Genomic DNA, 17,011 nt, shown 5'->3' on the forward strand with positions numbered 1-17,011 from the left:
CTGTACTATAGTAGTACAGTAACATAGTACTAACAAGCATCATTCCTGAGAGTTGAGAGTTTATTCTGAATCTGAAATGAAGATCTGAACCCTGAACATAAACCAGTCGAGAGTTTAGTCTACCGTGAATGGGATGGTTTAATAATACATTTAATTACTTATGTGGTCCACCAATTCTTCCTCCGTGCTTGTGGCCTTATGGAAAGTGAATCAAGAAGACGTATACTACAGAGTCAGGCTGACTGGTATCTGCTTGTCAGGTAAGAGTGCAATCCATCAGTGGTTGAAAACTAGCTTCTGATAGCTTGCGAGTTGCAAATCTTTTGAGCTCCCCTTTAGGATGTAAAATAAGCAGGGCTTGTTTTATGATCTTAAATACTGTATGTCTTGGTGTAAAAAAAAATAGGACTTGCTTTTGAAATCATTTGCGATGCAAATTGATGGGAGACGTCATGCAGTATAAACACGTCCCTCTATTTTTTTTTATTGCCCCCACAAGGTGGTGCCATTGTCATTTTGAATCTACTCTGTTGTCTACTTGTTCTACAGAGTACCACTGTTCTGCTGTGTTTGACTACGTCTGAGTCGGGTATGCCTTGCTGATGTGATGTTTGTTTGAAAAGTCTCTGGTTTTTACGATGTAGCAGGCCTAGGATCAAGACCCTAAATAATGGACTTTAGCAATTACCCAATGAATTTAATTGCATTAGGTATAGACTAGATCCATGTGTATCCTAGCCTTCTGACAGGGAAGCTGTGCATGGTAAACGTGGCATGATGATGATACAGCATTATCTGGCACACAGTCAGAGTAATGGGATTATTTCTGTGCTGTTCCCGTGCAGCGCTACGTAAATCTCCGCTCAGTCTATGATTAATGACACAGTTAGCCTCTGCACACAGCCTCAAGCTTCTTAATTTCATAACCTCTCCTGGTTCACGGCGTCAGTCACATCACTCTCTGGTGATTGGTGCGTTAGTAGTTTGGCCTATTGCCCTCGACCAGGTGACCTATATCCCTGTGTGTGTGTGTGTGTCGGTGCATGTTTGTGTCTGTGTGTGTGTGCGTAAGTGAGAGCAGAGGAGTGAGCTGTAGAGGAGAGTGTAATTGGTCCCATGCCCAGGGCTTTGTCCCTTGCCCATGTGATCTCATCATGTCGTCACTACAGGGGCCCCACTTGATTTCGGAGCTACTTCAAAACAATACAGACATCCGGACGGATATCTCTGTTAGCCTACTAGTGTGCGGGGCGCTAAGTGGCTAACCAGCTAACACCCATCTCAGACCCAGGGCTGTTGCGTAAAGTCTTTCAGGTCTAGCTGACGCATCCCACAACACATGGTATCATGGTGTCGGTGCGCAACAAAGGCCCAGTGGGCTCAGGAAGAGAGGGGAAAATTGCCTAACTCGCGCACACACCTGGGCTCGTGACTTAAAGGGCCAATCAGCAGTTGAAACAATAACAAAGCGCGTCCCCACTACTGTTTCGGTAAAAAGCTGAGGGATGGCACTGGAGAAATGTAACCACTCTCAAATTCATAGGCAGAGCTATGGTTGCAAGGACTGACAATCCATGATATCAAAATGATGGGTTTGACCATGTTTTGAGACTATACAGTGTTAGTTTACATTTACTTTGTTTACAAACATTGGAGCAAAACAACCTTATATTTTGGGTTCTGATGGGGTATTAAACTCAGCTCTTTTTAAGTTATATCTTCAAGAATCCATGGGTACATATCATTCATTTTATAAGTCCCAAAATGGATGTAGCAACTGCTGATTTCCCCTTTAAGCGTGTAGACACACACGTACGCACACACACACGCACGCACACGCACGTGTGTCCTATTGTGTAGTGTAGCCTCTTATCTCCCGTTGTGTTGAAGGAGAATATAATTTCATCCAGGATGTGGTAATGATTAAAGAGGAAGAGTTCCTATGTGTGTCGATGGTGATAGAGGGTGAGCTATAGGGAGGATACAGTGACTCAGGCTCTTTCAGAGGGGTGGGTGTGTGTGTGTGGGGGGGGAATGGCTTTATAGGTAATGAACACTTAGCACGCAGGCTTTGCTCGGAAGGAAGGCAGGTTCGAGCAGAAATTGCCCTCAATCACAGATCTAGGATCAGCTGACTCTGTACTCAGTTCAACTGTAACTAGTAGGCTGGATGTTAAAATGTTAAACGGACCTCAACCCTGCTAGTGCACACGGTTTCAGCTCAGTCTTAACTGGCTCTCCCCCTCTGCTTACAACACAGCCATGCAGATATGCTGTTGTGTTTTGTCTCAGAGGCTTGGTACAGTTTGTTCTGATTGAGGGAAAGCTCAAGGTTTGGACTCCTGGGAATTGGGTTTATGGTGCAAAAGAAACGGTAAGCAGTAAATACAAGCCCAGCTCAGGGAAGTGCTCTCTTTCCACAGAGAAATCCCTCGGTAGATAATGATTACTGTAAATGCTGAACTGAAGCATTGGGGTTTAGTTGCCCGTACATGGTTCTCACAAGTGCGTTAAGGCTATGATTGGAAATACAAGAAAAGAGAGGGTCGCATTAATGACAGTTTTACGTCATTGACCGTTAACTTTCTGGTCTGCTTTCGTTTCAGTTTGCCCTATCATGTGTCGCAACGAATAATTGAGTGACTTTAGGCGACATCAACATTGTTTCAAGTGTTGTCTCGTTGCAACACTTCAATGTTGAATATTGTGCCTTCATGCATTCGTCACAATCCCTACAGCAGCTCTAGTAGGGTCAAATTCATTACTCATAACCATTACGTTGCCTTAGCCCCATGCGAACGGTCTTGATGTGATCAATATCCTACTGTATGTGGCGGCTAGTTGTGAACAAGATGAAGTACGAGGCGTGAAGGACGTGCTTTACAATCACTGTTCTCAGACGTCTTGGCATCAGGCCCGAGGCTTAAGTCTACAGTACATGCTCTTCCACTTGCTCTACTTTTTCCTAGTATACTAGCCTCCCGCCACTCGGACTTAAAGCTTCCCAGAAGCAGATTGAGATATAGACTTATGTTTGTTTACCTCCCTGTCATGTTCATTACATAACGCATAAAAACATGGCTCCAGTCCACAACTAGTTCCTAGGATAAGGACAGTTTGAGTAAATATGAAGGCTTCAAGTGGCTTTGTTTTTCTCAGATGTTTCTCATGAACTGTAACTGTTGTTGCAGCGTAATACAAGCACGGTTACTTGGGTGACAGGAGGGTAGCACGGTTGATGGTAGTGTGACGCAAGGACACGTCATACAGACAAGGCTGGGCCCTGGCTGTTCTGTCAAGAGGACAAAACAACAAGTGCTTTTTTTTTTTTTTTCTTCTTTTTTTCTTCCCCCTTCAGTAAAGGCACTCGCTATCCATCACACAGACTGGAAAAAATACTACAGACAGAAATACGCAGGCCATAGCTACACAAGTAGTGCAGCTACTAAACTCAACATTTCTGAAACATGCATTGGGTAATTAGGCATAAAATAAACAATATCGCCGATGTGTTTAGCATACAAGTGGAGTGGATAAATGGGCCAGTTTTGAGGAAGCTACTCTGAAAATATAGTTTATCAAGCTACTTCACACTGGAAGAAGTTAACCTACACTAAAGCAACTCCTTGAGAATATGGTTTACTTAACTAAAGTTACTTTTAAAAAGTAGTTCACCACATCCAAACTACCTTGCGATAAATTATCATATCTCAATCTGAAATGTCATAGACTACAAACTGTAGATCAGATCAGAGTCAGATATTAACAGAATGTGCAATTTTACCTTTAAAACACATACAAAATATGTTTCAAGTGAGAATTAGGCAGGTCTGAAATTATTGCCTACTTCACTGCATATTTTATTTGAGCAAAAGAAGTCGTGTGTAGTTCCAGTAGTTAGCTACACCTCTTCATGGCAAAAAAGTTATTAACTACTGAAAACACTACAAAGCTACTGCAAAATGTTGCTAAATTACTAGTTGGACTATATGTAATTCACTTCTCCCCAGCACTGAAATGGGTATGACGCCACTGTCTGTGTCTGTCTATGTGTGTGTCTTAGAATTTATAGCATAGGCTCTCTTTTTCCCCACCAGGAGGGCTTTGCATTGTGGGAGTCTGGGAGACACATCTGCATCAGAGCAGTGCAACAAAGAAAAAACAAAAACCCATAATTGTTTCTCCACTTGTGAGAGCAGGCTTTGTGTGTCAGCAGGATGAGAAAGGAGCTACTCTCTGTGACACACATACAGTCTTGCATTGTGTCCCCCTCCCCCTGTTTTGGAGTTGGTGATTACCCACATCTTTGAGCCACCAGGGGCCAGGCACAGTGGAACGGCCCGGGGTGGGGGACAGGGAGGCCGAGCCAGAGCTAAATGGAAGCCAGCTGTTCTATTAGCCACCCTGGGTGTGTGTGTGCTGACTGCTTGTGTGTGTCTGTGTGAAAGTGTGTATCTGGATGAGATGACCTCACTACCTTTGCTCAGCATTATCTAGTGTTTGGTAGTGGCGTAAGAGGTAGCCGTGTGCAATCGGAGACAATTACAGCATGATGGGTTCCAGTTCTACTCAGACTGGGGGTTAGGCTGCTTTCCAAACAATGTCTGAAAAGGCCCCTTAGCGTCTCCTCTCCTCAGTGGGTTTCAAAGGGCTATGTAGGTGAAGGCAGCTCCTTTATTTTGCACTGCTCTTATGGTCAACTCTAAAGAAAAGGAAATGAGGATAGGAAGCTGCAAGAAATATTTGAAAGTATAAGGACGGAGAATACTTATGTCATGCAATAAAATGCAAATTAATTACTTAAAAATCATACAATGTGAATTTCTGGATTTTTGTTTTAGATTCCGTCTCACAGTTGAAGTGTACCTATGATAAAAATTACAGACCTCTACATGCTTTGTAAGTAGGAAAACCTGCAAAATCGGCAGTGTATCAAATACTTTTTCTCCCCACTGTACATGCTTGGCTTTGGAATATTCTCAACACATTTAAGAAACTTGACAAAAAAACGTAATTTTCTACGTATTTCATTACTTTACCAGAAGTTCAAATGTGGTTACATTTCATTTCAATTTTTCTAATGTTCTAGGAACGTTCTCCAACAGATTTGACATTGGGAATGTTCTAAAATAGTTCATAAAAGGTTAAACAACGTTCTTCTTTGGGAATTTCAGTACTTCAGCATAACGTTTCCTACATGTTTCGTCATGGTTCTATTTAAAGGGATGTTCTGAAATTGTTCCGAGAAGGTTAAGAAACAACGTTCTTGCCTCCTGAGTGGTGCAGCGGTCTAAGGCACTGCATCGCAGTGCTTGGGGCGTCACTGAGTGTGATCCCAGGCTGTTTCACAGCCGGCCGTGACCGGGAGACCCATGAAGCGGTGCACAATTGGCCCAGCTTTGCCCGGGTTAGGGGAGGGTTTGGCCGGCCGGGATTTCCTTGTTCCGTCACGCTCTAGCGACTCCTTGTGGTGAGCCGGGCGGCTGCAAGCTGACTTCGGTCGCCAGCTGGACGGTGTTTCCTCCGACCCATTGGTGCGGCTGGCTTCCAGGTTAAGAAAGCAGTGTGTCAAGAATCAGTGAGGCTTGGCAGGGTCGTGTTTTCAGGGGATGCATGGCTCTCGACCTTCGACCTCTCCCGAGTTTATATTACCTCTAACGGGTGTGTTAGTGCATGGCTGGAATAAAAACCTGCACATCCAGTAGGTCTCTGTAATAGGTTTTAAGCTTGAAACAGGCCTTGATGAAGATTACGTTTGTAACTCGTGAGAATGGCCTGTCATTCGAGTTGTTGTTGCTGTGCGCACGCTGGTCGTCACTCAGGGGGAGGGAACCAGGACATTTATGGAGGATGATGTCAAAGGTGGAGGTCTGGAGCATGTCAGCCTCTCTTTCTCGCTCCCACTCTGTTTCTCGTTCTCTCCTGCTCTCTCTTTCTCTCTCTCTCTCTTGGCAGTTGGGAACTTGCTGATGTAGCCTGTTAGACTCTTGCTCAAGGTTTTCTGATGTGTTGTTGAGTGTCCTGTGTCCTGTAGTGACACGATGCTCAGCATGTTAATGGATCAGTGCTGAGTCATGAAGACAGACAGACCGGACAGACACCCATGTTTGTTTATTTGTTTGTGATGATTGGCTTTAGTGTAAGTAATCTAAGCTGGTGTTCTGGAGTGTTCTAGCTTTGATGTGTGTGTGTGTATGTGTGTGTAACATGTATATACATTTTTACGGAGTACAAGGTCAAAATGTATGGGAGTGATAAAACATTGGCTGATAACATCTTGGTCATAAATGGTAACAAAGAGCTGTTTGTCTGTCCCCAGAAGAATTGACCATTAGGTACATGATGTGTTTTTCCATTTCCTCCTTGACTTGCACCGACGTCAGTATGGCTGCTGCCCCCCCCCCCCCCCCCCCCCCCCCGGCACGCGTGCCTAGAAGCCTCAGAGTCACAATACTCACTCGCCGTCGCTGGCCAGAAGTCGCACCAGGGCATCAACTGGCACCGACACGCGCCAAGAGACGAGAGTGTGACACACACACATCGGTCCTATTTTAACGTCCGTCCCCCCCCTTCATCCCTCCCAAATGCCCAGACAAACCACTCATCCCATTTTAGGGAGTATTCTGGTGGTGTGTTCCACTATTCCCAGAAATAGATTTAGCAAACTGGAGTTTCTCCCAAAAAAGGAGGCTTTTGCTGAGGAAAAAGTGTAGTATTTCTGGTCATGATAGGAATATATGGCTGTCCGCTGACTATGCAGGTCACTTTTACTGTGTGCAAAATGAGTCATATCACCAACCTCAGAGTTGATCTCTTGTGGAGAGTTTAGTGTGGAGGAAACTCTTAAAGGTTTTTTGTGTCATTTTTGGGAGACCACTGCGAACCCTGCAAATGAGTTTGTTGCTTTCGCCATAGAAACCCCAACGTGTGGCAAGGATTTCTGTCAGAGAAATGGTTTACTGTGTGTTTTTTCCCCTAAAATGTTTGTGGGAGGCTCTGGGATTAAGCCAACCACTTAAGGCTACTGTATAAGCCTAGGTGCCCCTTTTTCAAAATGTGTTGATGTGGCTGGGGCATCATGGCAACGTCAGACACAGCACCTCTGTCTTATTGCATAGCTCTTCTTTGCTCATTTTTAAACTAGCAGGCTGTTCAAAACCCACATGTTATGTGACACTATACGAGACTAGTCCAGAAAAGCAGCAGAAAAAATACAAGTTCATCTCCACTAAGTCCAGTTATGTTGGAAGAGTTCTGTGTTGATGATGCATTCCATTGCCATAAACATTGAAAATGGATGAATGTAAAAATAAATATTGCAACTCTTTTAGGACACAATCACATGTCCCCAACACTAAAGTTCTTTTGGAATTGTTAGGAACAAGTCACAGTTGGTTCTCCATTTTACTATAGCATTATACTATACATTCTGAATAAAACTGTGATAGCCCGTGATAGTCCTCAAAAACAACAGAGAGGTGGGGATGAAAAACACCCCTTCTCCTACCTTTCACTATACTCTGACCCTCTACCTCTTCGTCTCTTTCTCACAAAGCAAGTGCTCTCCTGCCCTGTCGGTTGGTGGCCCACTGTCCTCGCTCTTTTTCTTAAGGTGGGTTGGTGTGGTTAGGGGGTGGGAGAGGCTATATACCAGGCTCTTTGTTCGGAAGCCCCACCTGTAAAAGGCAGGCCCACTGGCTTAGTGTACACATGCTGGAGGTGACTACACCTTAACACGAGAGGTCGACCGATTATGATTTTTCAACACTGATACCGATACCGATTATTGGAGGACCAAAAAAGCCAATACCGATTAATCGGCTGATTTAAAAAAATAAATGTATTTGTAATAATGACAATTACAACAATACTGAATGAACACTTATTTTAACTTAATATAATACATCAATAAAATCAATTTAGCCTCAAATAAATAATGAAACATGTTCAATTTGGTATAAATAATGCAAAAACAAAGTGTTGGAGAAGAAAGTAAAAGCGCAATATGTGTCATGTAAGAAAGCTAACGTTTAAGTTCCTTGCTCAGAACATGAGAACATATGAAAGCTGGTGGTTCCTTTTAACATGAGTCTTCAATATTCCCAGGCAAGAAGTTTTAGGTTGTAGTTATTATAGGAATTATAGGATTATTTCTCTCTATACGATTTGTATTTCATATACCTTTGACTATTGGATGTTCTTATAGGCACTTTAGTATTGCCAGTGTAACAGTATAGCTTCCGTCCCTCTCCTCACTCCTACCTGGGCTCGAACCAGGAACACATCGACAACAGCCACCCTCGAAGCAGCGTTACCCATGCAGAGCAAGGGGAACAACTACTCCAAGTCTCAGAGCGAGTGACATTTGAAACGCTATTAGCGCACACCCCGCTAACTAGCTAGCCATTTCACATCGGTTACACCAGCCTCATCTCGGGAGTTGATAGGCTTGAAGTCATAAACAGCGCAATGCTTGAAGCATTGCGAAGAGCTGCTGGCAAACGCACAAAATTGCTGTTTGAATGAATGCTTACGAGCCTGCTGGTGCCTACCATCGCTCAGTCAGACTACTCTATCAAATCATAGACTTAATTATAACATAATAACAGAAATACGAGCCTTAGGTCATTAATATGATCGAATCCGGAAACTATCATCTCGAAAACAAAACGTTTATTCTTTCAGTGAAATACGGAACCGTTCCGTATTTTATCTAATGGGTGGTATCCATAAGTCTAAATATTCCTCTTACATTGCACAACCTTCAATGTTATGTCATAATTATGTAAAATTCTGGCAAATTAGTTCGCAACGAGCCAGGCGGCCCAAACTGTTGCATATACCCTGACTATGCGTGCAATGAACGCAAGAGAAGTGACACAATTTCACCTGGTTAATATTGCCTGCTAACCTGGATTTCCTTTAGCTAAATATGCTAAATATATACTTCTGTGTATTGAAAGGCATTGATGTTTGTGGTTAGGTACAGTCGTGCAACGATTGTGCTTTTTTCGCAAATGCGCTTTTGTTAAATCATCCCCCGTTTGGCGAAGTTGGCTGTCTTTGTTAGGAAGAAATAGTCTTCATACAGTTTGCAATGAGCTAGGCATTCCCAAACTGCTGCATATAACCTGACTCTGTTGCAAGAGAAGTGACACCATTTTTCCTAGTTAAAAGAAATTCATGTTAGCAGGCAATATTATTATTATTATTATTATATATATTTTTTAATATATTTTTTTATTATTATTGTAATTTTATTTTACCCCTTTTTCTCCCCAATTTCGTGGTATCCAATTGTTAGTAATTACTATCTTGTCTCATCGCTACAACTCCCGTACGGGCTCGGGAGAGACGAAGGTCGAAAGCCATGTGTCCTCCGAAACCCAACCAAGCCGCACTGCTTCTTAACACAGTGCGCATCCAACCCGGAAGCCAGCTGCACCAATGTGTCGGAGGAAACACCGTGCACCTGGCGACCTTGGTTAGCGCGCACTGCGCCCGGCCCGCCACAGGAGTCGCTGGTTATGAAAACTTGAAATCGGCCCTAATTAATCGGCCATTCCGATTAATCGGTCGACCTCTACTTAACACCATTTCCATCCAAATGGCTCAGGCCAGTTTTCCAATGCATTGCGCCGTTGTATTAGGCCTATGCATTGTCCAAAAGTCAGATTGTTTGTTTATATTTTACAATTTAACTAGGCAAGTCAGTTAAGAACAAATCATTTTTACAAGGACGGCCTACCGGGGAATAGTGGGTTAACAGCCCTGTTCAGAACTACATATTTTTTACCTTGTCAGCTCAGGAATTCGATCCAGCAACCTTTCGGTTACTGGCCCGATGCTCTAACCACTAGGCTACCTGCCGCCCCTGTATACCTTTGTTTGTAACCTTAGTCGAGGCCAATTTGATTTAAATTCAACCATTTCAATCATTTAAAAGTGCATTCATCTATCCATGAGGATTTCACCCCTCATTTTAATTTGTAATTTGACACCAACCCAAATTTGTGAGCCGTGGACTATTCTTTCTGTCCTCAGTCAGTGAAACCCTTATTTGCCCTACTCTTCCTGAATTCCAGCCCAGTGCTTTGTAATTCAGTGCTTTCCTCTGTTCGTTTGTTTGGAGGCTGACTTTTATTTACTGTAATTGCTAGGCCTCTAGTGTGTTTTGTTCCTGTTTCATGTGGACCTGACCCACAGAACAAGGTGATGTCCCTACTAGTACTGGAACACAAAACAAAAAACAAGACTGTTATCAGTGATAACAGTGTCCTCCCACATGCACACCTACACAAACATATTTGCGTAGTACACACACACACACACACACACACACACACACACACACACACACACACACACACACACACACACACACACACACACACACACACACACACACACACACACAGACAGATATTGATCTGTCACCTCAACTCAAACAGCGCCTCTGCAGAACACACAGCATTCTCTGCAGTAACTGCCAAGTGACATCAATAACCGGGAAACTCCTCACCCTTTCCGATTTGGATTCTATCGGCTGCTCTCTGATTGTTTGTGCATTGCACAGGGATTGGCCAGCCACAAGATGGGTCCATCCTATCAGCTTACTCCACTATTGTGCACTGCTATGTCCCGTGATGCTGCAATTGCATTGCGGGGAAGAACGTGAGGAAATGCCGGCATCGTAACCCTCTCCCGACAGCTCCCGAGTTTCCAGGAAGTGTGTGTGTGCACTGTACATGTGGGTTATCAATTTTCCAGTAGGTTGTTAGGGAGGAGGGTTAGCTGGAAGGTGTTAATGAAAGCATTACCTGGAGATGCTCTCTCTGCAGTAAGAGCTCTGTTCCAGTCAGATGCTGCAGGATAATGGTCACAATGACTCATCAGAATGCACAGCTACTGACATTAACTGACTGTTATATAGGCCTTTTAAAGGTATTTGGAGTTATTTTTTTAACTAAGCAAGTCAGTTAAGAACAAATACTGGCCCAACACTCTAACCACTAGGCTACCTGCTGCCCCTTAATTAAGGAGTGATGGAGGGTGGATTATTGTGGGGTTTCCCTTAAAAGGCAAATGTTACTGTAAAATATGCATAACCACAATGGGGGAATATATCTGTATTTCTATAGTATGGATCTGTGTCCTTATGATTGGTGATTTTCATTTGACTGTTTTATGATTCCACCTGTTTTTGCAAAAACTGAGGTCATCCAACAGAATACACCTAGCAGCCACAGGGGGGCGATATAAGACCACAAAATGGCAACCCCCTGGCCGAGCTTGTTTCCCAGACTATTGTTTTCCACTTCAGGTTGAGGGAGCGGGCCAGGCTGTCTAGACTGGCAGTGTATGGGCCGGATTCCTGCCCTATTACATCAGTTCACCCGTAGACTGTGACTCAACGGGGGCAACTAACAGACGGTTTGGGGTCCCGTCTAGAATCCCACCACAGGAAACTATCCCCCCCAGAGAGAGAGAGAGAGAGAGAGTGAAAGAGACGCCTGGTTAGCGATGAGACTTTAGCTATCCAGCTAGCACATTTGGTTCCTTGGAAGTTGTGGGGTTGTATGTTTTTGGATTCCCATTGGTTCTGGGAACTAAGCCATACGTTTCCTGACTATGGTTCCCCGAAGGTTTTCCTGGGAGGTTTTCTTAACGTTCTGAGAATGGAAATGATATGTTGGTGAAGGTAATTAAAAACGTTCTGAGTGTGCAATAAATGTTGTGAATGTTTTGAACAAAATACAAAGGTTATTTTAAGGTTTTTGAATAACTTCCTTAAAACTTTCACCCGAATATTTCAAGAAGACTTTTAAAAACACTGCTAGTATACATGAACTGTTTTGAACTCCAAACACAGATAGGACACATGGAAATTAATTTGCTTAGGCATTAATCATGCAAACACATTTCTATTATTATTGGGGAACAGCGTCGGTTGACCTATGATATTCTGTTTTCTATCCATGGAATTAGTCCACTGCACCACCAGGATGGAGCTAGCATGCCATGATTTTTTAACTCATACAAAGCTGTTCATTTGTCTATTCAAACAGACTCAATTTCAAAGGAAACAAGCTCCAGTGTGGCCCATTAGTGGGCGTGGCCAACACACCTGAGCACACTCCTTATAGAGAATTTGGTTGATGCTGAGAACGAAATGTTTACGTTTTTAAATAACATTCTTAGAACGTTACTAATGTTTTCTTGTGTTTTTTTTATGGAAAGTTCTGAGAACATGACTAAATAGAGCCACGAGGAAACCTGTAGAAAACCTTATGCTGAAGTACTGAAATTGCCAGCTAAGAAATATGTGGTTCTCAGAACGTTATATGCTAGCTGGGTATCCTGCAAGATTCCAAGAATGTTTTGGGAAAGTTGTATGCAAAATAACCAAATGATAACCACCCTCTAAGAGACGTATGGTACCAGAAAGTTACGTGCTAGCTGGAGACTTTAAATAGAACCATGAGTAAACCTGTAGGAAACGTTACGCAAAAGTACTGACATTTCCACAGAAGAACATTGTTTCTTAACGTTATGAACTATTTGAGAATATTCCCAATTTCAAACCAGTTGGAGAACATTCCTAGAACATCACCAACATTTTTATTAATTGTAACCATGTTTGAACTTTTAGGAAACATTCTGTTAAAGTAATGAAACACCAAGAGAATCATGTTTTTTGTGACGTTCCTTAAATATGCTGAGAATGTTCAAAAGCCATGCAACTATCCTGCACCATTCCCAGAAAGTTGTAGGAAGGTTGTATGCAAAATAACAATAGGACAACCCAGCTCTAAGAAACCTCTCAGGATGATATGTGCAAGCTGGGAACCATCTAGATTCCTCACATATTGATGCATGTTGTTTTCCCTTTCACACACACTAGGGTCGCTGGCTGGCTCCCCTTCACTTGACTTGCACCACACATATTACCACCGCTGGCTGGCCTCATGGAAATGAGGGCACGCGAGCTGCATAGGGTGTACACTCCCGTATCAACCCTTCTTGGAAACACATTACCCCAGGAGAGAGGGAGAACGAGACGTACTTTCAATAACCTTCTTTTAAAATTTTAACCACTCACTCAGGTTAAACAAACAGGCATTAAAAACTGCAGTTGCTGCGCAGCACACAAACATTAACACAGAGAGAGCGAATTGAAAAGGGCGAAGGTAGCAGTTAATAAGCTGCACAGTCACATCACTACAGAAAGGGGAAGATGGAGAAAAGTTATCCCGCTCTCTCAAGGGGAAAAACCCATTACTCTCCTGTGTGGTTAAGTGAGAAACCCCTTTCATTCGCTAGCTGTTGCTGAGGGCAGATTCTGGTGCGTTGCACTTGAGTTGCCTCATGGTCTGGGTAGTGATACTACCAGGGTTGTTTACCTTGGTATGCTCTGACCTATATCACCTTCCTCCCTCCCCACCTGGTGAGGAGATGACTCCACGACTTTTAAGTTGAACATTCTGCTCTACTTGTTTACCGTAAACAACATGTTTGCAGATGTTATCGCAGGTGCAGAGAAATGCTTATGTCTCTAGCTCCAACAGTGCAGTAATATCTAGCCAGTACATTAACCCCCAAAAATAAGAAATAGTCACAGTCCGGAATATATATAATATATATTAAATAAATAGTGTGTATAGACAATATGGACAGTATATGAATAGAAAAGGTGTGCACAGCAGTAGTTATATAGGATGAGCCATGACTAGAATCCAGTATGTACATGTGAAGTGGGTAAAATAGTATGTAAACATGATTAAAGTGACCAGTGTTCAATGACTCCATGTACATGGGGAAGCAGTCTCTAAGGTGCAGGGTAGAGTACCGGGTGGTAGCCGGCTAGTGATGTTCAACAGTCTGATGGCCTGGAGATAGAAGCTTTATTTCAGTCTCTCGGTCCCAACTTTGATGCACCTGTACTGTCTTTTCCTTCTAGATGGTAGTGGGGTGAACAGGCCGTGGCTCGGGTCGCTGAAGTCCTTGATGATCTTGTTGGCCTTCCTGTGACACCGGGCGCTGTAGATGTCCTGGAGGGCAAGCGGTGTGACCCCGGGGGGCGCGTTGGGCTGACTGCACCACCCTCTGGAAAGCCTTGCGGCTGCAGGCGCCAGAGTTGTCGTACTAGGCGGGGATAGAGCCTGACAGAATTTTCTTGATGGTGCATCTGTAGACGTTTTTGAGGGACTTAAGGGGCCAAGCCACATTTATTCAGCCTCCTGAGGTGGAAGAGACGCTGTTGCACCTTCTTTACCACAATGTAAGTGTGGAGGGACCATTTTCAGGTCCTCAGTGATGTGTATGCCGAGGAACTTTTGACCGTCTCCACTGTGGTGCTGTCGATGTGGATGAGGCCGTGTGCTCTCTGCTATCAGTCAAGGTCTTTGTTTTTATTCGACATGCTGGATTGCCATAAGTAAGATTCTTCACAGATGCACTGGACACTTTCATCCTTCGCCTTGTGTTATAATGGATAAGATGGATTAATATGAATACACGATGCAGCAACAGATACCGTCTCCTCTCCCTCCTCCTCCTACTCTCTACCCCTTTGCATGGTTCTCTCTGTTCTCCGCTCTCACTTCCACCCACGCTTGTCGGTCAGTGTGTGTTTGAGAAAGAGAGGCAAGCAACATGTGTAATCTAACCTTTTCGGGTTTTTTTCAATCGGTACCACGCGCACACTCACACACACCTACACGCACACTCTCTCCCACTCTACACAACCACACAGGTAGAGAGTCATACATATTAGGTATCTGCTGAGCCAAATAATGCATCCCTGCAGAACACACACACCACTCTCACAGGGATCCCCTCTCTCTTTCTACTCTATTGTAGCCCAGTGTAATTACATTGGTTATTTCTCTGTAGTTACTCTGATTATAAAATGTATATACAAAAGCCAGAGTTTGTTTTTCCTCGTACAGCAGTATTTTTCCACTCCGCCGCTGAAAAACTGACTGTCAACATGACAAATCATAGACTGGGTTGCAAGAAAAAAAAATGGTCTTATGCAACAACACTCCAGCAAACAGTTTCAGTTCCTGGAAGCACACCCTTGCTTCTACAGAAGGCAATTCACTATTAGCTTTACTGTAAGAGGGGTGTGTGTCCAAGTACATCAGAATAAACTATTTATTCTATTTCATTTGCTTCCTGCTGCACTTATCAGCTCCGGTTTCCTTTCTGACTTGTTAGGCATAACTGTTAGCATGCTAACGTTTTGGCCAAATGTGCATCGTCATCCTTTGTGAGGAATACAGTTCACCTTGATACGGGGCCAACTCTGTTTTCAGTGTAATATATCCAATTCAAATCCAATCCTAATTAAAACGAATACATGCAGCTTTTACATGCTTTGCATATCTATATGTGTTCATTTATAATTCATAACAATCTCAAGCCATTTGCATGTAAGGTGTCGGGTATGTAGGGTATGTACCCTACTTATGTTCACACCCAGCACCCTGAGCTTAGTGATGAGCTTGGAGGGCACTATGGTGTTGAAGGCTGAGCTGTAGTTGATGAACAGCATTCTCACATTGGTATTCCTCTTGTCCAGGTGGGATCGGGCAGTGAGCAGTGCCTAGGGTTTCAAAGGGTCGGAAATTTTCCATGTGAAAATAAGCCCTGGAATTTGGGGGATTTTGCTTAAATTCATCAAAAAAGTTAGCTTATAACCATTAACCTTTTTTGTGGGACACACATAAGGCAATTCTAGGTCTTGTGGCATATTTTGGTTAAACAATCCCCAATTCAATGGAATTGCAACCCTATGCATGCACAGTGCGTTCTTCCATCACATGTGCAGTGCACTCTTCCATTACATGTACAGCTGATTCTCAAGATCTTGCACATTGAGATGCTATTGAGCCCAAACTACAACACTGTCTGAGCCAAAGACTACATGCTTTCTAAGTTCTGATTACAATACTGGGTGGGGTGAATATATTTTATATGACATACATTATTTTTTGTTAACTAGTAAATAGTAGCCTACAGCAAAGTGTGTTTAATTCATTTTTAACTTGTTAACAATTTCTGCTAGTTAGTTTTTGCTACCATGTGGGTTTTAGCTTGCTTGAGCCTGCTAACTGAGGAGTGTTAATTCACCTGTTTCCATACATGTTTCATTTTAAAACAAACATTTTACAAAGGAGTTGTTTATTCTGCTTATCTATTTATCTAGATAACTGCTTATCTATTTATCTGTACATGGAATTGTATTTGGGGTTTTTTACAATTTGTTTTCTAATCTTTACAAGAAAATGCCACGGGCACTATCTGATGTGTGGAGACATTTCACTGCAGCTAATGTAGAAGGAAAAGCTGTGTACATTTGCAAGTACTGTGCCAAATCATATGTGAAGAATGCAACAAAGAAGTTCCCTCTGCGCTCACAACAAGCAACCTCTGACAAAAGTCACTCTACTTCTATTCGAGATTCAAATGATAATGTCACGTCCCTGACCTATTGTTCCTTTTTCTTTTATTTATTTAGTTGGTCAGGGCGTGAGTTGGGGTGGGTTGTCTTTGTGTGTTTTTTGTATTGTCTAGGGTGTTGTATGGTTTAGGGGGTTAAGTAGAGTAGATGGTTTAGTGTTCAGTGTAGGTGTCTAGGAAAGTCTATGGTTGCCTGAATTGGTTCTCAATTAGAGACAGCTGGTTATTGTTGTCTCTGATTGGGAGCCATATTTAAGACAGCCATAGGCTTTAGATGTTGTGGGTAATTGTCTATGTCAGTGTGTAGTGGTCAGTGTCAGCACCATTTCTGTTTATATAGCTTCACGGTCGTCAGTTTGTTGTTTTGTTTCGTTCGTTGCTCTTCTCAAATAAAAGAAGAATGTATTTCTCACACGCTGCGTTTTGGTCCTCTCTACAAAGTCAAGACGATCGTGACAGAATTACCCACCAAACCAGGACCAAGCAGCGTGAAAGGATGGAACAGCGCTTAGTGGAGGAATGGACCCGGGAAAAGGATGAGTGG

General features: G+C 43.0%; 1 long non-coding RNA gene across 2 annotated transcripts in view; it reads left to right on the forward strand.

Annotated features, from left to right (window-relative positions):
• Positions 1-2,096: 2,096 nt before the first annotated feature.
• The window catches only part of LOC120054670, a 101,504-nt gene continuing 86,589 nt past the window's right edge, over positions 2,097-17,011 (forward strand). For both annotated transcript variants that reach the window (XR_005477624.1, XR_005477625.1), the window contains exon 1: positions 2,097-2,374. This is a non-coding gene — a long non-coding RNA (uncharacterized LOC120054670). The remainder of the gene's footprint in view (positions 2,375-17,011) is intronic.

Source organism: Salvelinus namaycush, chromosome 10 (assembly GCF_016432855.1).
Source record: "Salvelinus namaycush isolate Seneca chromosome 10, SaNama_1.0, whole genome shotgun sequence".
NCBI lineage: Eukaryota > Metazoa > Chordata > Actinopteri > Salmoniformes > Salmonidae > Salvelinus > Salvelinus namaycush.